General features: G+C 35.5%; 1 pseudogene; it reads right to left on the minus strand.

Annotated features, from left to right (window-relative positions):
• The window catches only part of LOC139850224 (UDP-glucuronate 4-epimerase 5-like), a 59,711-nt pseudogene that overhangs the window by 14,974 nt on the left and 19,095 nt on the right, over positions 1 to 25,642 (minus strand).

The following is a 25,642-nucleotide window of genomic DNA, read 5'->3' on the forward strand; positions in this document are numbered from 1 at the left end:
TTGATGTTCAGCTTTGACCTTAGAACAGGTCAAACACTTAGCCACATACGTAGCCACATCACCTTTCAAATTTGGCCACCAATACAGCTCCTTAAGATCATGGTACATCTTCCCTGAACCAGGATGAATAGAGTACCTAGACTTATGAGCCTCATCCAAAACAAGTTGTCGCAGTTCACCAAACTTCGGAACCCAAAGACGTCCTACAAAGTACCTAGTACCATCTGCTCGAATCTCAAATTTCTTAGCCATACCTCTTACGTTTTCTTTCACAAAATTCTCTTCCTTTAAGGCTTCTTGTTGTGCCTCAAGAATCTGCCTTGCGAGGTTTGATCTAACTGTCATATTCAAGGCCCTAACCCTGCGAGGTTCAGTCCTTTCTTTACGACTCAATGCATCAGCCACAACATTGGCCTTGCCCGGGTGATACAAAAGGTCACAATCGTAATCATTCAACGTCTCAATCCATCTTCGTTGTCTCATGTTCAACTGTTTCTGATCGAGGATATGTTGAAGACTTTTGTGATCTGTGTACACAGTACTCTTGACCCCATACAAATAATGTCTCCAAATCTTAAGTGCAAAAACAACGGCTCCCAACTCTAAATCATGAGTTGTATAGTTCTGCTCGTGAATCTTCAACTGACGTGATGCGTACGCAATAACCTTCTTTCGTTGCATCAAAACGCAACCATAGCCTTGTCGTGATGCGTCACAATAAACAACAAAATCATCATTACCCTCCGGTAGAGACAATATCGGAGCGGTAGTCAGTTTCTTCTTCAAAATCTGAAAAGCATTCTCCTGTTCATCCTTCCACTCATACTTTTTCCCTTTATGCGTTAAAGCAGTCAGAGGTTTCGCTATACGAGAGAAATCCTGGATGAACCTTCGATAGTAACCTGCCAATCCTAAGAACTGACGAATTTGAGTAGGAGTTTTCGGGGTTTCCCACTTTTCAATCGCCTCAATTTTAGCAGGATCAACTTGTATTCCTTGTTTGCTAACAATGTGACCAAGGAACTGAACTTCTCTTAACCAAAAAGCACACTTAGAGAACTTAGCGTACAACTCTTCTTTCTTTAACAAATCAAGCACTAACCTCAAGTGTTCTTCGTGCTCTTCATCACTCTTAGAATAGATAAGGATGTCGTCGATGAAAACAATAACGAACCTGTCCAGATAGGGTCTACACACACGGTTCATGAGGTCCATGAACACAGCAGGTGCATTTGTCAATCCGAACGGCATAACAAGAAATTCAAAGTGACCGTAACGGGTGCGAAAAGCAGTTTTCGAAACATCAGATTCTTTAACACGCAACTGATGATAGCCAGAACGAAGATCAATTTTTGAATAAACAGAAGAACCCTGAAGCTGATCGAACAGATCATCAATTCTCGGAAGAGGATAACGATTTTTAACAGTGAGCTTATTCAGTTCACGATAATCAATGCATAAACGAAAAGAATCATCCTTCTTCTTAACAAACAGAACAGGAGCTCCCCAAGGGGACGAACTAGGACGAATAAAACCTTTGTCTATCAACTCACGGAGTTGACTTGACAATTCTTGAAGTTCAGAAGGCGCAAGACGATAAGGAGCACGTGCTACAGGAGCAGCGCCGGGAACAAGATCAATTTGAAATTCTACCGCGCGTTGCGGCGGAAGGCCAGGTAAGTCATCGGGAAACACCTCGGGAAAATCCCTAACAATATGAACGTCATCAACGTTCTTCACTTCTTTACTAGGATCAACAACATGAGCAAGGATAGCATGACAGCCTTTGCGGAGATGTTTACGAACCTTCATACAGCTAATAAGGTTTAACTGTGTGCATTTCTTATCTCCAAAGACCATCAGTGGCTCTCCAATCACATCAGTAATACGAATAGCCTTATCATAACAGACGATCTCGGCACGGTTCGCGGACAACCAAACCATACCAATAACAATATCAAAACTACCAAGTTCAATCGGTATCAAATCTATCTCGAAATCCCTACCACCCAGATTAATGTTACACTTACGATGTACAGTCTTAGCAGTAAGTTCCTTACCATTAGCTACTTCAATAACATAAGTATTGTCTAAGAGAGCTAACGGCGTTTTGATTCTCGGACTTAATTTACTCGACACGAAACTTAAATCAGCCCCTGAATCAAATAGAACATAAACTGATAAATCGTTGACTGAGAACGTACCAGTAACAAGCTTAGGATCTTCCTCCGCATCCTTAGCATTAATGTTGAACGCTCGGCCGCGTGCAGTCTCTGCAGTCTTCTTGTTGGGACAAGCATCTCGGAAATGCCCCGGCTTCCCACACTCATAACAAACCCTTGGATTACCTCCATTATTCGATTTCCCATTACCGTTACCGTTACCACCTCTATTACCAACATTATTATTATTACCTCCAGTCGCGGGAGTAGCAGACCCCGGCAAAAGCACTGTACAATCTTTAGCAATGTGCCCTTGCTTAGAGCACCTCTTACAAGTAACTGTGCAGTAACCATCATGAACTTTATAGCAACGAGGACACACACGCTGATTTCTGTTGTTAGCACCTGAGGTATCCTGTTTCTTCTGCTGATTTTGGTTTTGATTGCGGTTGTTATCCCACTTTCGTTTCCCATTATCAGCCTTCTTGACAACCTCCTCACTACTTTCAACAACTGTAGTCTTGCTTCTTCTCAACACCTTGTCATTAAGTTTATGGGCCATAGTCATAGCGGCCTCAATAGTCTGGGGTTCACTGGACTCAACCCCGTGTTCAATCTTCTCGGACAAACCATCAATGTAAGCCTCAATTTTGCGGTCCTCATCCGCATAAACCCTAGGACACAGCAAAGTTAACTCGAAAAACCTTCGTTCATAGGCATCTAACTCGGTGCCATGCATTTTCAAATTCTTGAGCTCAACCTCTAGCTTCTTAAGCTCACCCCGAGGTCTATAGCGGGTGATCAATCTTTCCTTAAAATCATTCCAGGCCAAACCATAAGCTACATCGCTTCCCAAACTACTAACCAGATTGTTCCACCATGTCAAGGCACTATCCTTGAAAGTGCAACTAGCGAAACTAACTTTGTCCTCTTCACGGACCCGACTGACCCTAAAAATAGATTCGATTTTCTCGAACCAACGAGTAAGCCCTATTGGTCCTTCCGTACCACTGAATTCTTGAGGTCGACCAGCCATAAAAGTTTTGTGGGAGCATCCCACGTTGTTGTTCACATTGGCGTTAACATCAGCATTTGCTGCCATAGCAGCAGCAATTCCTTCATTGATCAGGCGTTGCATACGCGCTTCAGTGGACTCTCTTGGAGGCATGATCTTCAAAATAGAATAACACATCCGTTAGTACCAAGAATAATACTAGTGTCATAAAGGAATAGATCAAAACACGAAAAGACTAACCATTAAGATATTAGTCAACTAACACTATGAGTAATAACATGACAGTTATGATTGTTATAGAAATAACCATCACATGCATACATATTTTATGATAACATCATACAACATACATAGCACCTAACATACATGAACATATATTACGCATAATATAACATGCCAAGAGCCACAACATCAGAAATAAAACATGATAATGATAATAGATGTCATAAAAATAACCATCCATACATAATGAAAAATATCCCATAACAAAATCTTAATAAAATCCTCGGCAAAACGCCGTACATAACCCAAAATGTATGTATAAAAAGGACATTAAGTCTGATGAAATAGATAATCAATATGAATAATCACATCACATTCGCTTAGAGCGGGTGTGATAAGCTGGTCCAGCATGAGTCTCAGCAGGATCCTCATACTTACGCAACTTCCCTTTCACAACATCCAACTCTTCCTTCAACACACGAACAGTGCTCTCGAGAGCCTCGAACTTAGCATTAACTTCTCGATCACGCTTGCGGTTCGCATCCTCAACCCTATGCTTGAAAGTGATAAAGTTACGCATGTCGGCACGGATCTCGTCCATAACTTCATTATGTGGCAAGGTGCGCAAACAATCACTAAGGGCGTTAATACGTGTCACCTCATTATAAGCCCGGTTCATATGAGTAATGGTAGAAAAATAGTAATGAACAGGATCATCGATCTCCGGTTGATTAGCACGACGTCTAGCAGGAGACGGTGGAGCAGGAGCAGCAACAGAGTTATCGCTCGAAGTCGACATCTGCAAACAGCAAAACCGCAAACCATATACCAAAAGATATGAAAGCTAATAATATAACTTATACGAAATGAAATGCATAATAATGCTATAGCAAAATGGTCGGGCTGTAGACTAGACTCTAATGCACCCTAATAACCACGGGTTGACCACATTAAGACCGCCTAGTTCCCTACAACCAGAGCTCTGATACCACATGTGACGACCCTGTCAAAACACTTAACGGATCCGTCAGTTGGTCCCATAGCTTGATCGGACTTAAATGAATTAAATAAACAAAGTTGCATTCTTTTATTTCAAAATGTTCCCCAAAAAGGAAACAAACCAAATTAAGTAGTTTGAAAACCAACCAACCATAATATTAAACCAAAAGTTGACACAAAACGTTGCCAACAAACCCACAATTTAAATTATCCAAAATAGAATGCAAACTTAAGTTTCATAAATAGTTTCATAAAATCTGCCCAAATGCATGCAGACTCTTCTAACGACAGCGGAAGCATCAAACAACTCAAGTACCTGTGAAAACATGCAAGTAAACTGTCAACACAAAGGTTGAGTGAATTATAGGTTTAAATAAATAAGTAAACTTTAGACCACAAGATTTAAAAATGTTAGAAAACATTAAACATTATTCCATTATCAATGAGCCACCTGGTAACCACTTAACCCTTTATTTACCCTTGCCAAACACAATAAAAATATACACTTGGACAGTGTATCTACAACAAATTACGAAGTACTAAACATTCCGATTATAAATTGCTAGCGCGACTAGCTCGAAATGGGGTTGTCAAACCCGATAGATCTATCCGTAGGATTCGCGTTCACCGGTAGAAACCAATGATTACAGTTACCAGACTAGGGAATATTTTTGTCCAACTCACAATGAATAATTAAATTTAACTGTTACTTGTGTCTAAACGTAAATAAAAATCTGCATGTAATCACATCCCAAAAATATACTTTGAAAAGTATGTAAAAACGGGACTATAACTCACCTTAAATAGCAACTGAAGAAATCTCACAAACACGCGAACAGCAAGTAAAGTAAAGTGATCAAGAAAGATCACAACGCCGACCTATAAATAAAGCAGGTCGAAATAAATAACTAACTTAGGCCAAGTCTTAGTATGATAGCTATTGTACATGTTGCAAGTAGGCATAGAACATTACTCAACAAGCATCGGTTTGATTGGAACAGCATAAGGACACACACTTTCTATTTTTAGAAAGTTTCTATTTTTAGCAGGTTTCCATTTTTGGAAAGTTTTCTATTTTAGGAAAGTTTCTATTTTTGGAAAGTTTCTATTTTTAGAAAGTTTCTATTTTTGGAAAGTTTCTATTTTTAGAAAGTTTCCAAATTTAGAAAGTTCTATTTTTAGAAAGTTTTGAAGTTAGGAAAGTTTCCTTATTTAGAAAGTCAACAGAAGTCAACTGAAAGTCAAAGTCAACCGAAAGTCAACTCAAAAGTCAACCTTGGTCAAACATAGTCAACATTAATTTTAAAAGTGTAAGTTATAATAATAACATAGGTTATAATGTTATTTAAAGTCAAAAGTGTATAATAATGTCTTAACATAAGTTTAATTAAATAAAATGAATTATTAAAGTTAATATAAATTGAAATGTTATAATTAGTATAACATAAGTATTTAATTAATTAATTAAATATCAATCATAATATAAATATTATTAATTTATAATAAATTTTAAATCATATCATAAGTATTATTAATTAATAATGAATTATTAATCATATCTTAAGTTTCTAATTAAAATTATTAAATCATAAGTATTTAATAATTAAGTCATAATTAAATAATAATTAAGTCTTATAATAATTAAATAATTATTTAATATTTATTATAAGTCTTTTAATAGTTTCTCAAAAACAAATTTAATACTTATCATAAGTATTTTCCTTTAATAATAAAAGTAGTACTAATTATAAGTTTAATTAAAATGTTAATTAAATTATAATTAATAATTAAATGATATAATAAATATTTATATCATATGTTTTAAATAATAATAATTACTTCTTTTATCTTAAGTAATTAATTAATAATGAATTCCATAAATTTTATCATAAGTTTAATCATTAACCATAAGTTTTAAGTTTGAAAGTTCGCCGGGTCGTATCTTGAGCCCCGGGTGTCGGTTTCGGGCAAGCCACATATGTAACTTCACCTACTCAAACCACCCGACACATTTATGAACTCAAGAACACTCCAAGAACAGTCCCTAAGTCGTGCATATCAGCCATGACTTCAATTGGGAAATCATTTTACTCAAAACAGTAATTCGGGCAAAACGGGTGAACCGTGGCTCGGATTTAGGTGACCCGAACATGAGTATTCGTCTCACCATCAGTCCTAACCAAATAACACACCCTAAAGACACCAAGGATGGTCACAAAGTCGGACCCAACCTTGTTCATGCCAAGAACACCTTTCAATCTTTAACAAAAACCAAATTAAGCGTATCTAGGGCTCCGGGAATCGAAACGACATGAATCCGGAGTCTAAAGTTAATGTCTTGATGAGAGGAACTCATTTATGTACTTTATTTTAACATTCATATCAGTTATAAAGTCAGAATATACGTTTCAAACTGCTGTCCAAAATTTACAAACCGAAAACATGAACAAACGAGTAATTCTACGCATCCAAACAACATTACAACAACTTATACATATCATACTAATCATATAACATCAAAATACAGAAAAATAAATAAAAATGAAAAGATCTAGGGTTAGGGTTTATACCCTAATCAAGAATCAAAGTATATAGATGTGTAGAGAACGAAGAGAGGAACGCGTGTATGCTATTCAATCCTTGATCCAAGCTACAATTTTAGATGATGATGGTGATGTTGGTGGTGGATGGTGACGGCACAAAGGAGAGGGGGGGAGAGGGTTTGAGAGAAAAATAGAATTTTAGGTTTAGGCTTCCAAATTGTGAAATAAAAATGAAATAAGAAAAATGGAAAAGCAAGGGAGTGCTCCCCCTCCCTAATTCAGCCGAAAATTGCATGGGGGTGGGCCCCATGGGTCCATCTCACTCAAATGCTAAATTACTTGTGGCCCGAAAACCCGAACGAAGCCCGAAACGCGAAAACGCTCTTACGCGATTTAAAATCCGGAAAGATAACGAACGCGCGACGAAAAATAAATATAAATACACCTAATAATAATATGACCTTAAAATATCATATTTAAAATATTTAGGATTTATAAATCCCGAAAGCTCGACCGTTGGTTTAAAAACCGAAAAGATTCGCCGGATGGAAATCCGCGGAACGTAGAAACGTATAATTTAAAATATGAATACATATATCCACATAACACATAATAATTATTATATATATATTATTACAAAAATAATAATATAGGTCATGGAAATGACGTGGCACACTAACAGTTAACGGTCGTTAAATAATTAACGGAAAAAGATAACGGAAAAAGTAGGGTCGTGACATTTAGCGTCTTGACAATCGGGTAAAGTGACAAGAATAGGTGTGTGGCTATTGTGAATATTGTGCATATTTGATAGAGAGGTAGATGTGTGGTCTGTGGCACCACTATCCACTACCTAAGCATCTTTAGCATGTGCAATAAGTGAAGAAATAAACCTGTATTTCTGTGATGAAATGTGTGATGCAATGAGTTTATGAGTATCTGCAGATGTGCCAGGTTCATTGTCCCTTCAAGAATTCTGCATCATGATTAACACTTGATTTTAGCTGGTTTTGTAACTGATCCATTCTAGCATTCATTGCCATTTCCGTGTTGCCATCATTTGTGGTTACCAAGTTGACACTTTTTGATGGTGTGGTGTATTGAGGAGATGTCTTATCTGGTGGTGTGTATTTGCCATGTAATGGATGGCCAAGTGGATATCCTACACTCTTATAGCACTCTTCCTTCTGATGCCTTTCTAAACCACAATTACCACAGAAGATTCCTTTCTTGAAGTTGCTCTTTCTTTCTTGTTGTCCATTAGCTGTTATGGTCCTCCTAGGGTTCCATCTTAAGGTGTTGTTATTGTTAAATCTGTTCTACTGTGAAGATCTTGAGTTGTTGTATTGACCCTGTGCAGAGAGTGTAACAGATATGCTTGGTTTAGTAGTTATGGAATCCCTTTGCCTTTCTTCTTGCCTAATCATTCCATAGGCCTTGTTGACATTTGGTAGAGGCTGGATTAATAAGATTTGCCCTCTAATATTCGAGTAACACTCATCAATTCCTATCAAGAACTGCATGAGCCTTTTCCTTTGATCCCTTTCTATGTTCAGTTTTCCATTTTCACAAGTACAGACACAACTGCACACATATGGTGCCTCTATGGCATCAATTTCATCCCAATATCCTTTAAGTTTGTGATAGTATACCTCAATTGAGCATTGATTCCGTTTAAGTTGTGCAATTTCATTAGACAATTGATAGATTATGTGGCCATCAAGCTGAATGTATTACTCCTGAAGTGTAGTGACCCGAAATTTTTCATGTTTATATATATTAATTGAGATTGATATTTACATGATTAAATGTTTCCAACATGTTAAGCAATCAAACTTGTTAAGACTTGATTAATTGAAATATGTTTCATATAGACAATTGACCATCCAAGTTGACCGGCGATTCACGAACGTTAAAACTTGTAAAAACGACATGACGATATATATGGATATACATATGGTTAACATGAGATTATGATAAGTAAGTATCTCCATAAGTATATTAACAATGAGTTATATACATATAAACAAGACTACTAACTTAAGGATTTCGAAACGAGACATATATGTAACGATTATCGTTGTAACGACATTTAAATGTATATATATCATATTAAGATATATTAATATATCATAATATCATGATAATATAATAATTTAACATCTCATTAGATATAATAAACAATGGGTTAACAACATTAATTGAGATCGTTAACTTAAAGGTTTCAAAACAACACTTACATGTAACGACTAACGATGACTTAACGACTCAGTTAAAATGTATATACATGTAGTGTATTTAGATGTATTAAAATACTTTTGGAAGACTTCAAGACATATATCAAAACACTCATACTTAACGAAAATGGTTACAGTTACTTTTCCATTCTTTTCTTTCATCAAGAATTCTAGTCGTATTCTTACCCGTATTATACACAGCTTCAAAACGTACTTACTATGAGTATATACCAATAGGAACTAGCATGGGATTTCACTCTTGATTATGTCATGTATGACTAATCAATTTTAACTTCTACCATGAGCTAGTCAACTAATTAGAACTCCTTTTAACCCCACTCACCACTCACCAATTACCACTCATCATTCACTCCATTTCACTTCCAATTCTCTTTCTAATTCTCTCTCAACACACACACACTATTATGAACGTATTTTTCTAGTAGTTAATCACCATCTTCATCAAAAATTCACTTCAAGAATCAAGCTATAATCATCATAGGAAGAACACTTCAAGAACACTTCAAAAATCCCTTCAAGTTTACTAATTTACTTCCAAGCTTTCTAATCCATTCCAAGTAATCATCTAAGATCAAGAAACCTTTGTTATATATAGTAGGTTATCTTTCTTATTCAAGGTAATATTCATATTCAAACTTTGATTCAATTTCTATAACTATAAACTATCTTAATTCGAGTAAAAATCTTACTTGAACTTGTTTTTGTGTCATGATCCTACTTCAAGAACTTTCAAGCCATCCAAGATCCTTTGAAGCTAGATCATTTCTTGTCACTTCCAGTAGGTTTACCTACTAAACTTGAGGTAGTAATGATGTTCATAACATCATTCGATTCATATATATAAAACTATCTTATTCGAAGGTTTAAACTCGTAATCACTAGAACATAGTTTAGTTAATTCTAAACTTGTTCGCAAACAAAAGTTAATCCTTCTAACTTGACTTTTAAAATTAACTACACACATGTTCTATATCTATATGATATGCTAACTTAATGATTTAAAACCTGAAAACACGAAAAACACCGTAAAACCGGATTTACGCCGTCGTAGTAACACCGCGGGCTGTTTTGGGTTAGTTAATTAAAAACTATGATAAACTTTGATTTAAAAGTTGTTATTCTGAGAAAATGATTTTTATTATAAACATGAAACTATATCCAAAAATTATGGTTAAACTCAAAGTGGAAGTATGTTTTCTAAAATGGTCATCTAGACGTCGTTCTTTCGACTGAAATGACTACCTTTACAAAAATGACTTGTAACTTATTTTTCTGACTATAAACCTATACTTTTCTGTTTAGATTCATAAAATAGAGTTCAATATGAAACCATAGCAATTTTATTCACTCAAAACGGATTTAAAATGAAGAAGTTATGGGTAAAACAAGATTGGATAATTTTTCTCATTTTAGCTACGTGAAAATTAGTAACAAATCTATTCCAACCATAACTTAATCAACTTGTATTGTATATTATGTAATCTTGAGATACCATAGACACGTATACAATGTTTCGACCTATCATGTCGACACATCTATATATATTTCGGAACAACCATAGACACTCTATATGTGAATGTTGGAGTTAGCTATACAGGGTTGAGGTTGATTCCAAAATATATATAGTTTGAGTTGTGATCAATACTGAGATACGTATACACTGGGTCGTGGATTGATTCAAGATAATATTTATCGATTTATTTCTGTACATCTAACTGTGGACAACTAGTTGTAGGTTACTAACGAGGACAGCTGACTTAATAAACTTAAAACATCAAAATATATTAAAAGTGTTGTAAATATATTTTAAACATACTTTGATATATATGTATATATTGTTATAGGTTCGTGAATCAACCAGTGGCCAAGTCTTACTTCCCGACGAAGTAAAAATCTGTGAAAGTGAGTTATAGTCCCACTTTTAAAATCTAATATTTTTGGGATGAAAATACATGCAGGTTTTATAAATGATTTACAAAATAGACACAAGTACATGAAACTACATTCTATGGTTGAATTATCGAAATCGAATATGCCCTTTTTTATTAATTCTGGTAATCTAAGAATTAGGGAACAGACACCCTAATTGACGCGAATCCTAAAGATAGATCTATTGGGACTAACAAACCCCATCCAAAGTACCGGATGCTTTAGTACTTCGAAATTTATATCATATCCGAAGGGTGTCCCGGAATGATGGGGATATTCTTATATATATGCATCTTGTTAATGTCGGTTACCAGGTGTTCACCATATGAATGATTTTTATCTCTATGTATGGGATGTGTATTGAAATATGAAATCTTGTGGTCTATTGTTACGATTTGATATATATAGGTTAAACCTATAACTCACCAACATTTTTGTTGACGTTTAAAGCATGTTTATTCTCAGGTGAATACTAAGAGCTTCCGCTGTTGCATACTAAAATAAGGACAAGATTTGGAGTCCATGTTTGTATGATATTGTGTAAAAACTGCATTCAAGAAACTGATTTCGATGTAACATATTTGTATTGTAAACCATTATGTAATGGTCGTGTGTAAACAGGATATTTTAGATTATCATTATTTGATAATCTACGTAAAGCTTTTTAAACCTTTATTTATGAAATAAAGGTTATGGTTTGTTTTAAAAATGAATGCAGTCTTTGAAAAACATCTCATATAGAGGTCAAAACCTCGCAACGAAATCAATTAATATGGAACGTTTTTAATCAATAAGAACGGGACATTTCAGTTGGTATCCGAGCGTTGGTCTTAGAGAACCAGAAAATTTGCATTAGTGTGTCTTATCGAGTTTGTTAGGATGCATTAGTGAGTCTGGACTTCGACCGTGTTTTCTTTAAAAATGATTGCTTAACATTTTTGTTGGAAACTATATATTTTTAACATATGAATATTATGTGATATATTAATCTCTTAACGTGTTTGATATTATGTGATAGATGTCTACCTCTAGAACAAGTCCCATTGACTCACCTAATAATAATGAAGAGTCAAATGTAAATTGGAATGATTCGTGGACTGATTCACAAGTTCCCGAAGAGGAACTGGAAGAAGAGTCGGAACCGGAAGAAGAATCGGAACCGGAAGAAGAATCGGAACCGGAAAAAGAAATAGAACCGGTGGGGGAAATAATAAAATGGTTAAGTAAAAGAGAATCCTCAACCAACCGACCAAGGTTAATTATGGTCAATGGTGTTTCCGCCAAGGAAGCAAAATATTGGGAGGATTACCAATTCTCCGATGAATCGGATTTCGACGAGAATTCCGATGATGTTATAGAAATTACCCCAACTGAATTTAAAAAGGCAAAAGAAAATAATAAGGGAAAGGGCATAAAAATAGAGAAATCTAATTCCAACCCCGATGAACTTTATATGTATCGTCAACCCCCGAAGTCCTTAAGTTGTAACAATGACCCGGGAACCTCTAAACCACCAGGTTTTTCTAAACCAATGTGGACAACGACGGCTCGTATTAGGGGTACATCATATATCCCTAGAAACTTGGCAAAATGAACCAAAACCGAACAAGAAGAAACGAGCGAGTCGGAATAAGATAGTTGTATTCGTGTGGTGTAATATATGTAATATAGTGTGCTTATGCTTTATGATATATGTAAAAATTGCTTGTATTAATAAGTATTTTTTTTATGAATCTAACTCTTGTCTATTTTACAGTATAAAAACACAAAATGGATAGACAACCCAATATTTTAAGAGACCTACCCGGAGACATGATTGATGAAATCTTGTCTAGAGTCGGTCAGAATTCCTCGGCACAACTATTTAAGGCGAGATCAGTTTGTAAGACATTCGAAGAACGTTCCAAGAATGCCTTGGTTTATAAAAGGCTTTCGTTCGAAAGATGGGGGATATCACATTGGGAAATCCATAAGTTACGATGTGTTTACTTTGACGCATATATTGCGGGGAACCCAAATGCTATTTTACGCAACGGGTTAAGAAATTATTTTGACTCAGTATATTCGAATATAGGACTTCGTGATTTAGAAAAAGCGGCTAACATGCAACATAAAGAAGCATGTTATGCTTACGGGTTAGTAATGTTCGCTTCTCACCAAAGTGAGAACAAGAACATCGGGCTACAACTATTAAACAAAACGTTCCCACAAGTGACGGAGTCGGTAATTGGGGTAAGAAATGAGGTTTTTAGGTTATTACGAGACTGTTGCTCATTACGTAACCCTCGTCCCTTTGACGACGTTACAACACGCTATCTTATCAACGGCCATAACGGTTATGTTCCACAAGACCAAGGATGGGAAGTAGTCCTAGTAAAACCAGAATGCATGACTTGTTTCTGGACGTATGAATTACGTGTCTTTATTGCCTTTGCTGAATGACTTGTGTACTAGCTAGAATTATCTTCACAACTATCTTGTATCAAAGTTATTGTGTGCTATATTTCATGCTTTATGTAAAATAAGCGGTATTGTAAGTTTGTAAAATATTGTATAAAAGTTTGAACGCGAAATATTATTACAATCAGTTTTTCATATAGAATTGTAGTAGTTGAATTGTATATTAGCTACTAAGTATGAACTTAACGGGTAGGTACTACCCGAATTTAAACTTATAAAACGCTAATATGAAGAAAAAGCTTTTATAAATGAGTTCATATTATGCTACAAAATACTATTAACTACTCTTAATATTCTGTATGATTAACTTGTTCCATTTGACTATTTTGAAGGAAATGGCACCAACTACTCGACACACCGTGAATATTAATGAAGAGGAATTCCGTACTTTTCTAGCTTCAAACATAGCCGCAGTACAGGCTGCGCTACATACCAACAATAACCTTGGATCTGGCAGTACAGGAAATCGTGTAAGATGCACCTACAAAGAATTCACTGCCTGCAAACCTTTGGAATTTGATGGAACCAAAGGACCGATCGGATTGAAACGGTGGACCGAGAAGGTCGAATCGGTGTTTGCCATAAGTAAGTGTACTGAAGAGGACAAAGTAAAGTACGCTACGCATACCTTCACAGGTTCTGCGTTAACATGGTGGAATACCTATCTAGAGCAAGTGGGACAAGATGATGCGTACGCACTACCGTGGTCAGCATTCAAGCACTTGATGAACGAGAAGTACCGTCCCAGAACCGAGGTCAATAAGCTCAAGACAGAACTTAGAGGGTTACGAACCCAAGGATTTGATATTACCACGTACGAAAGACGATTCACATAATTGTGCCTATTGTGTCCGGGAGCATTCGAAGATGAGGAAGAGAAGATCGACGCGTTTGTGAAAGGATTACCGGAAAGAATCCAAGAAGATATAAGTTCACACGAGCCCGCCTCCATACAACAGGCATGTAGAATGGCTCACAAACTAGTGAACCAGATTGAAGAAAGAATTAAAGAACAGACTGCTGAAGAGGCCAATGTGAAGCAAGTCAAAAGAAAGTGGGAGGAAAACGGTGATAAGAATCACCAATACAACAACAACAGCAATTACAACAATAATCGCAACAATTATCCCAACAATCGCAACATCAATCGCAACTACAACAAATGGCCCAACAACAACAACAACAACAGCAACTACAACAATCATCCCAACAACAATAATAACCGCAACAACAACAACAATCAGAAGCAGCTATGCCAAAGGTGTGAAAAGTATCACTCGGGGTTCTGCACCAAATTTTGCAACAAGTGTAAAAGAAATGGTCATAGCGCGGCGAAGTGTGAGGTCTACGGACCAGGGGTTAATAGAACAAAAGGAACAAATGGTGTCGGAACGAGTAATGGCGGAGCACGTAGTGTCGGAGCAAGTTATGCCAATGTAGTTTGTTATAAATGTGGAAAACCGGGCCACATTATTAGAAATTGCCCGAACCAGGAGAACACGAATGGACAAGGCCGCGGAAGAGTTTTCAATATTAATGCGGCAGAGGCACAGGAAGACCCGGAGCTTGTTACGGGTACGTTTCTTATTGACAATAAATATGCTTACGTTTTATTTGATTCGGGTGCGGATAGAAGCTATATGAGTACAGATTTTTGTACTAAATTAAGTTGTCCATTGACGCCTTTGGATAGTAAATTTTTACTCGAATTATCAAATGGTAAATTAATTTCAGCAGATAATATATGTCGGAATCGAGAAATTAAACTGGTTAGCGAAACATTTAAGATTGATTTGATACCAGTAGAGTTAGGGAGTTTTGATGTGATAATCGGTATGGACTGGTTGAAAGAAGTGAAAGCAGAGATCGTTTGTTACAAAAATGCAATTCACATTATACGAGAAAAAGGAAAACCCTTAATGGTGTACGGAGAAAAGGGCAACACGAAGCTACATATTATTAGTAATTTGAAGGCACAAAAACTAATAAGAAAAGGTTGCTATGCTGTTCTAGCACACGTCGAGAAAGTACAAACTGAAGAAAAGAGCATCAATGATGTTCCCATTGCAAAAGAATTTCCCGATGTATTTCCGAAAGAATTACCGGGATTACCCCCACAGCGATCCGTTGAATTTCAAATAGATCTTGTACCAGGAGCTGCACCAATAGCTCGTGCTCCTTACAAACTCGCACCCAGCGAGTTGAAAGAACTGCAAAGCCAATTACAAGAACTTTTAGAGCGTGGTTTCATTCGACCAAGCACATCACCGTGGGGAGCTCCTGTTTTGTTTGTCAAGAAGAAAGATGGTACATTCAGGTTGTGTATCGACTACCGAGAGTTGAACAAACTTACCATCAAGAACCGCTACCCACTACCGTGAATCAACGACTTATTTGATCAACTACAAGGCTCGTCTGTTTATTCAAAGATTGACTTACGTTCCGGGTATCATCAAATGCGGGTGAAAGAAGATGATATTCCAAAGACTGCTTTCAGAACACGTTACGGTCATTACGAGTTTATGGTCATGCCGTTTGGTTTAACTAATGCACCAGCTGTGTTCATGGACCTTATGAACCGAGTGTGTGGACCATACCTTGACAAGTTTGTCATTGTTTTCATTGATGACATACTTATTTACTCAAAGAATGACCAAGAACACGGTGAACATTTGAGAAAGGTGTTAGAAGTATTGAGGAAGGAAGAATTGTACGCTAAGTTTTCAAAGTGTGCATTTTGGTTGGAAGAAGTTCAATTCCTCGGTCACATAGTGAACAAAGAAGGTATTAAGGTGGATCCGGCAAAGATAGAAACTGTTGAAAAGTGGGAAACCCCGAAAACTCCGAAACACATACGCCAGTTTTTAGGACTAGCTGGTTACTACAGAAGGTTCATCCAAGACTTTTCCAGAATAGCAAAACCCTTGACTGCATTAACGCATAAAGGGAAGAAATTTGAATGGAATGATGAACAAGAGAAAGCGTTTCAGTTATTGAAGAAAAAGCTAACTACGACACCTATATTGTCATTGCCTGAAGGGAATGATGATTTTGTGATTTATTGTGACGCATCAAAGCAAGGTCTCGGTTGTGTATTAATGCAACGAACGAAGGTGATTGCTTATGCGTCTAGATAATTGAAGATTCACGAACAAAATTATACGACGCATGATTTGGAATTAGGCGCGGTTGTTTTTGCATTAAAGACTTGGAGGCACTACTTATATGGGGTCAAAAGTATTATATATACCGACCACAAAAGTCTTCAACACATATTTAATCAGAAACAACTGAATATGAGGCAGCGTAGGTGGATTGAATTATTGAATGATTACGACTTTGAGATTCGTTACCACCCGGGGAAGGCAAATGTGGTAGCTGATGCCTTGAGCAGGAAGGACAGAGAACCCATTCGAGTAAAATCTATGAATATAATGATTCATAATAACCTTACTACTCAAATAAAGGAGGCGCAACAAGGAGTTTTAAAAGAGGGAAATTTAAAGGATGAAATACCCAAAGGATCGGAGAAACATCTTAATATTCGGGAAGACGGAACCCGGTATAGGGCTGAAACGATTTGGGTACCAATATTTGGAGATATGAGAGAAATGGTACTTAGAGAAGCTCATAAAACCAGATACTCAATACATCCTGGAACGGAGAAGATGTACAAGGATCTCAGGAAATATTTTTGGTGGCCGGGTATGAAAGCCGATGTTGCTAAATACGTAGGAGAATGTTTGACGTGTTCTAAGGTCAAAGCTGAGCATCAGAAACCATCAGGTCTACTTCAACAACCCGAAATCCTGGAATGGAAATGGGAAAACATTACCATGGATTTCATCACTAAATTGCCAAGGACTGTAAGTGGTTTTGATACTATTTGGGTAATAGTTGATCGTCTCACCAAATCAGCATATTTCCTGCCAATAAGAGAAGATGACAAGATGGAGAAGTTAGCACGACTGTATTTGAAGGAAGTCGTCTCCAGACATGGAATACCAATCTCTATTATCTCTGATAGAGATGGCAGATTTATTTCAAGATTCTGGCAGACATTACAGCAAGCATTAGGAACTCGTCTAGACATGAGTACTGCCTATCATCCACAAACTGATGGGCAGAGCGAAAGGACGATACAAATGCTTGAAGACATGCTACGAGCATGTGTTATTGATTTCGGAAACAGTTGGGATCGACATCTACCATTAGCAGAATTTTCCTACAACAACAGCTACCATTCAAGCATTGAGATGGCGCCGTTTGAAGCACTTTATGGTAGAAAGTGCAGGTCTCCGATTTGTTGGAGTGAAGTGGGGGATAGACATATTACGGGTCCGGAGATTATACAAGAAACTACCGAGAAGATCATCCAAATTCAACAACGGTTGAAAACCACCGAAAGTCGACAAAAGAGCTACGCTGACATTAAAAGAAAAGATATAGAATTTGAAATTGGAGAGATGGTCATGCTTAAAGTTGCACCTTGGAAAGGCGTTGTTCGATTTGCTAAATGAGGGAAATTAAATCCAAGGTATATTGGACCATTCAAGATTATTGATCGTGTCGGACCAGTAGCTTACCGACTTGAGTTACCTCAACAACTCGCGGCTGTACATAACACTTTCCACGTCTCGAATTTGAAGAAATGTTTTGCTAAAGAAGATCTCACTATTCTGTTAGATGAAATCCAAATCAACGAAAAACTTCAATTCATCGAAGAACCCGTCGAAATAATGGATCGTGAGGTTAAAAGACTTAAGCAAAACAAGATACCAATTGTTAAGGTTCGATGGAATGCTCGTAGAGGACCAGAGTTCACCTGGGAGCGTGAAGATCAGATGAAGAAGAAATACCCGCATCTATTTCCAGAAGATTCGTCAACACCTTCAACAGCTTAAAATTTCGGGACGAAATTTATTTAACGGGTAGGTACTGTAGTGACCCGAACTTTTCCATGTTTATATATATTAATTGAGATTGATATTTACATGATTAAATGTTTCCAACATGTTAAGCAATCAAACTTGTTAAGACTTGATTAATTGAAATATGTTTCATATAGACAATTGACCACCCAAGTTGACCGGCGATTCACGAACGTTAAAACTTGTAAAAACGACATGACGATATATATATATGGATATACATATGGTTAACATGAGATTATGATAAGTAAGTATCTCCATAAGTATATTAACAATGAGTTATATACATATAAACAAGACTACTAACTTAAGGATTTCGAAACGAGACATATATGTAACGATTATCGTTGTAACGACATTTAAATGTATATATATCATATTAAGATATATTAATATATCATAATATCATGATAATATAATAATTTAACATCTCATTAGATATAATAAACAATGGGTTAACAACATTAATTGAGATCGTTAACTTAAAGGTTTCAAAACAACACTTACATGTAACGACTAACGATGACTTAACGACTCAGTTAAAATGTATATACATGTAGTGTATTTAGATGTATTAAAATACTTTTGGAAGACTTCAAGACATATATCAAAACACTCATACTTAACGAAAATGGTTACAGTTACTTTGCCATTCTTTTCTTTCATCAAGAATTCTAGTCGTATTCTTACCCGTATTATACACAGCTTCAAAACGTACTTACTATGAGTATATACCAATAGGAACTAGCATGGGATTCCAATCTTGATTATGTCATGTATGACTAATCAATTTTAACTTCTACCATGAGCTAGTCAACTAACTAGAACTCCTTTTAACCCCACTCACCACTCACCAATTACCACTCATCATTCACTCCATTTCACTTCCAATTCTCTTTCTAATTCTCTCTCAACACACACACACACTATTATGAACGTATTTTTCCAGTAGTTAATCACCATCTTCATCAAAAATCACTTCAAGAATCAAGCTATAATCATCATAGGAAGAACACTTCAAGAACACTTCAAAAATCCCTTCAAGTTTACTAATTTACTTCCAAGCTTTCTAATTCATTCCAAGTAATCATCTAAGATCAAGAAACCTTTGTTATATATAGTAGGTTATCTTTCTTATTCAAGGTAATATTCATATTCAAACTTTGATTCAATTTCTATAACTATAAACTATCTTAATTCGAGTAAAAATCTTACTTGAACTTGTTTTTGTGTCATGATCCTACTTCAAGAAATTTTAAGCCATCCAAGATCCTTTGAAGCTAGATCATTTCTTGTCACTTCCAGTAGGTTTACCTACTAAACTTGAGGTAGTAATGATGTTCATAACATCATTCGATTCATATATATAAAACTATCTTATTCGAAGGTTTAAACTCGTAATCACTAGAACATAGTTTAGTTAATTCTAAACTTGTTCGCAAACAAAAGTTAATCCTTCTAACTTGACTTTTAAAATTAACTACACACATGTTCTATATCTATATGATATGCTAACTTAATGATTTAAAACCTGGAAACACAAAAAACACCGTAAAACCGGATTTACGCCGTCGTAGTAACACCGCAGGCTGTTTTGGGTTAGTTAATTAAAATCTCTGATAAACTTTGATTTAAAAGTTGTTATTCTGAGAAAATGATTTTTTATTATGAACATGAAACTATATCCAAAAATTATGGTTAAACTCAAAGTGGAAGTATGTTTTCTAAAATGGTCATCTAGACGTCGTTCTTTCGACTGAAATGACTACCTTTACAAAAACGACTTGTAACTTATTTTTCCGACTATAAACCTATACTTTTCTGTTTAGATTCATAAAATAGAGTTCAATATGAAACCATAGCAATTTGATTCACTCAAAACGGATTTAAAATGAAGAAGTTATGGGTAAAACAAGATTGGATAATTTTTCTCATTTTAGCTACGTGAAAATTGGTAACAAATCTATTCCAACCATAACTTAATAAACTTGTATTGTATATTATGTAATCTTGAGATACCATAGACACGTATACAATGTTTCGACCTATCATGTCGAAACATCTATATATATTTCGGAACAACCATAGACACTCTATATGTGAATGTTGGAGTTAGATATACAGGGTTGAGGTTGATTCCAAAATATATATAGTTTGAGTTGTGATCAATACTGAGATACGTATACACTGGGTCGTGGATTGATTCAAGATAATATTTATCGATTTATTTCTGTACATCTAACTGTGGACAACTAGTTGTAGGTTACTAACGAGGACAGCTGACTTAATAAAATACATTCTATGGTTGAATTATCGAAATCGAATATGCCCCTTTTTATTAAGTCTGGTAATCTAAGAATTAGGGAACAGACACCCTAATTGACGCGAATCTTAAAGATAGATCTATTGGGACTAACAAACCCCATCCAAAGTACCGGATGCTTTAGTACTTCGAAATTTATATCATATCCGAAGGGTGTCCCGGAATGATGGGGATATTCTTATATATATGCATCTTGTTAATGTCGGTTACCAGGTGTTCACCATATGAATGATTTTTATCTCTATGTATGGGATGTGTATTGAAATATGAAATCTTGTGGTCTATTGTTACGATTTGATATATATAGGTTAAACCTATAACTCACCAACATTTTTGTTGACGTTTAAAGCATGTTTATTCTCAGGTGAATACTAAGAGCTTCCGCTGTTGCATACTAAAATAAGGATAAGATTTGGAGTCCATGTTTGTATGATATTGTGTAAAAACTGCATTCAAGAAACTGATTTCGATGTAACATATTTGTATTGTAAACCATTATGTAATGGTCGTGTGTAAACAGGATATTTTTGATTATCATTATTTGATAATCTACGTAAAGCTTTTTAAACCTTTATTTATGAAATAAAGGTTATGGTTTGTTTTAAAAATGAATGTAGTCTTTGAAAAACGTCTCATATAGAGGTCAAAACCTCGCAACGAAATCAATTAATATGGAATGTTTTTAATCAATAAGAACGGAACATTTCATGAAGCTCCTTCCATAGTTCACTTGTAGTGTTGACAAAATTGAGTGAGTTGCTGATCTGGTCCGTTATCGTATTGAGTATCCATGATATAATCATGTCATTGTTCCTCTCCCATAGTGCTCTTGTTCTTAAATTAGTTTCTGGTTTAGCAAGTTCACCTATAACGATCTTCAATTTGTTCTTTGCATTTAAGGCAATCATCATAGATCGCTTCCAAGAGCCATAGTTATCAGAACCAGTGAGCTTCTTTGATATGAGAATCAAGCCTGGATGATCATTTTGATGAAGGAATAGTGGATGATTGGGTGAATTATGGTCCTCTTCGGTGAGATTTTCAGTTAAATTGTGATTTAGATAGAACGAAGATCGAATCACTGATTAGATAGAACGAAGATCGAATCCTCTTATGTGATGCTTGATGAATTAGATAGAACGAAGATCGAATCACTGATTGTGATCCAGCTCTGATACCATAACAAGATTATGAATTTGGCATAATCGCCATAAATTTCATTGATGATGATAAAATGTTTTTTACATTACAAATGAAGAAGAATACAGCCTTTTTATACCAGCTCTATGTCTATCAGCTAACTACCACTAACTACTAACTAATTTGTAACTAACTCTCTCTAACAACCAATAATACATATTTAGTGAATAAATTAAATACAATTACAATTAATAAAATGCTTTTGTCTCTTCATGTATTATGATGAGAGTGAGTTGACCACAGCTTTGACTTTGTGATTTGCTTCATCTTCATATATCTCTTTAATATCTCCGTCAACGATGACCACACCGATGTGATCGAGAAGTTGCGATTTCCTTGCTTTCTTTAAATTAACATCGTAATAGGAATTGAAATTGTCTAGTTGAGGAATTGAAATTGTCAAGTCCGACAACTCCGTCTCCGCACGTTTGAGAGCGACAGAAGCGTGAGCGCCGACGAAACCAGTGGCACCGGTGATGAGAACCACATGATTGTTGTATGATCGGGGCTTAGCAGATTCTTTGAGTTGATTCTCCCAACGTGATCCTCCGTAAGAAGCGGTTGTACGAAGGCCGCGGTGGGGTTGGTTGGTTGAGGGTGGTGAAAAAACAAGAATAAAATGATAAAAGTGAGGAAGACGAGGGTCTAAAGTGTAATTCAGGGGAAAGTGGTACGAAGACAGATGCGGTGATGGAGATAATATAACGATGATTTGTGTCATGATGTGATGACCCGGGAATTTCCGACCAAATTTAAACTTAATCTTTATATGATTTCGAAAGATAAGCAAGGTCTATAATATTGAGTCTCAAAATTTTTGAACTGTGTTCGTATATTCAATTGACCTTCGACTGTTCTCGACAATTCAGGAACCACTAATTGTATATATATATATATATATATATATATATATATATATATATATATATATATATATATATATATATATATATATATATATATATATATATATATATAATTTGAAATATTAATTGATTTATTATATGATTTAATTGTTGAAAATAAATATGTAAAATAAATGTGCGAGGTAATGAAAACTATTATTATATATATATATATATATATATATATATATATATATATATATATGTATATAAATATTACTTGTAAATATATAAAATTATATTAAACCTAATAGTTTAAAAATATATAATATATTTATTTTGGTAAGTCAAACTTACTATTTAAAAACTGTTTATATATATAGAAAGAGAAGATATTAAAAATAAGTGATTTCGAGCCTAATTAATAAACGTCAGTAACACTCGGTTGACATTTCGTTAGTTACAATATAGATATAATACATGTTCATGAAGATTTAAAATAAAAGTTTAACTGTAAATCGATTACGAAGATTTTAGGTTTGATAATTATATTTTTATCTTTTTAGATTAAATGTTAGTACTCCGTACATGTTAAATGGAACAGAAAATAAATAATTAACGAACCTTATTGATCAAGTTTCAAACAGGTAATGACTGAAATAATTAAATATACTTAAACTAAAAATTTGGGATTTTTAGGAACACTTTTATACGTTAACCGTTTAGCAATGGACACGATATAATCTACATGTTAAAATCGTCGGTGCAAAATATCAAGAAAGTGGCTATCTTATTTAGGTCCCTGTGCTTGATTGGATGATTGATTTCTTTTCACTCATAGTATTATAATTATAAATTATATATATATAAACATATACACATAACAGATATTAGATATTAGAGATGAAATCACAAAACACTTGTGCTTCTCCTTCTTCACCATCCCATTAGTCACTATCATCCCTACCACCAATCACCACCCTGCACGACCACCATGATCACCATAAAAACCGGCAACCATCACTTCTTTTTTTCTCTCTCTCTCTCTCTATCTATCTCACTCATATTTCTACAACCGAAACACCAAAATCGTGAAAAATCTTCACCACTATCGATCAACAAAACACTATGATTTTTGTTTCAACAACGATAACCACCATCACCTAATCACCACCACCACAACCATCAAGGAACATCACTTATCATCATGTATCTGTTAGTGCCCGATCACAACCCTATCACCTAGAGCAATCGCTATCAAACATCTTTTAATCCCTTGTTGTCATGTGACTGCTGCAAATCGAGCTGCTTAGGTATTCTGCTCTGGTTACTAAACCATAGAACCACCACCAATAGTTTACTCCGTCGTGAACCTGCTACTACTTCACTTACGCGTTTCTGTTTTCCATTTATAACAAGGAAGGTGGTGATGTTGGAGACTAACCGTATCGAGAAAGATGGTGACAGTGATGATAAAACGTTTATGCTGTGTGATGTTGTTGATGTGTAACGAGCATGATGGATAATGGTGAATAAAAGGATGATGTTGTGGAAACAGAAAATTGATACAGTGAATATAGTGGTGACGATTAGGAACGTTGATAACGATAGGAAGGTGATACTTATAATCATACTTAATTATTCAATTAGTTATACAAAGTATTATTAATTGATTTCCAATAAATCTGTATGTTTCGATTACGATCACAGCCCAAACACCACCTTATTCGAAACCCATCGAAACCGTTACCTTCATAAACCCACGAACGATTTCTCTTCTTCTGTTTCTACTTCTGTTCTACGATTACCAAGAACCCAATACTATTTTTCTTCCTATCATGAACCACCTCCACTAACTATTACCGCTGCTCATTTTTCTTTCTAATTACTATTTTCTGTCCAAAAAGCACCATGATTTCCGTCACATATCTGCTGCTATATTGCTGTCTTTCTTCGATTACCAACCCACCAAAACCCACCGTTTACAACCATAGATACATGTTGTTGTTCGATAGATTAAAACCAAATCATATTAACTAAGTTCGCTGTTAAGGCTTGAACCATGATCAACCTGCAATAGAGACGATGTATAATAATTAAAGATGACGATCATGTTTAGAAGTGGATTTATTTTGTGGATCAAGGAAAGTGATTAATAATTAAATTAGCAGGTAAAGTGATCCATAAATTAATTAAACTTTCTTGAGTAGTGCTATAACACGTGGGGAATGATTGGGATATATGGGATTCCAAATCCAACGAGTCTGGGACACAGCTTCTGTATTCTATTTACGACTACTAATTGGGCCGAGACAAAAACTGCCATATTATGTTGGGCCACGTTCCTGTTGGTGTATTGGGATGAAGATCTAGAAAACGGAATTATATATATGTGGGGTGATAGAGTTTTCAGAAAAACAAGTTAGACTAGGTGGTTAAGAGTAGTGTATGGTGAACTGGAGGTCCTGGGTTCGAACCAAGTCCACTACTATAATAAATTTTTTTAAGAAAGCTGTCTGGGCCGTGAACTTCTGTTGTTGGGCCGAATGGGCCAGCTCAATGGAAATGGCAACGACGGGTTAAAGTAATATAGGGCCGAATTAAAACAGAGAAATAGAATCGGAGTAATGGTAAGTAGTGTTGCGAGTGATCGAGAGGTCGCGGGTTCGAGCCTAGGCGGCGGCAATTTTTTTTTTTGGAGCTTGTTTCATTAAGGTAGTACTTTTATTATTTTTGTTATTATTATTATCATTAA

This window comes from Rutidosis leptorrhynchoides, chromosome 5 (assembly GCF_046630445.1).
Source record: "Rutidosis leptorrhynchoides isolate AG116_Rl617_1_P2 chromosome 5, CSIRO_AGI_Rlap_v1, whole genome shotgun sequence".
Taxonomy (NCBI): domain Eukaryota; kingdom Viridiplantae; phylum Streptophyta; class Magnoliopsida; order Asterales; family Asteraceae; genus Rutidosis; species Rutidosis leptorrhynchoides.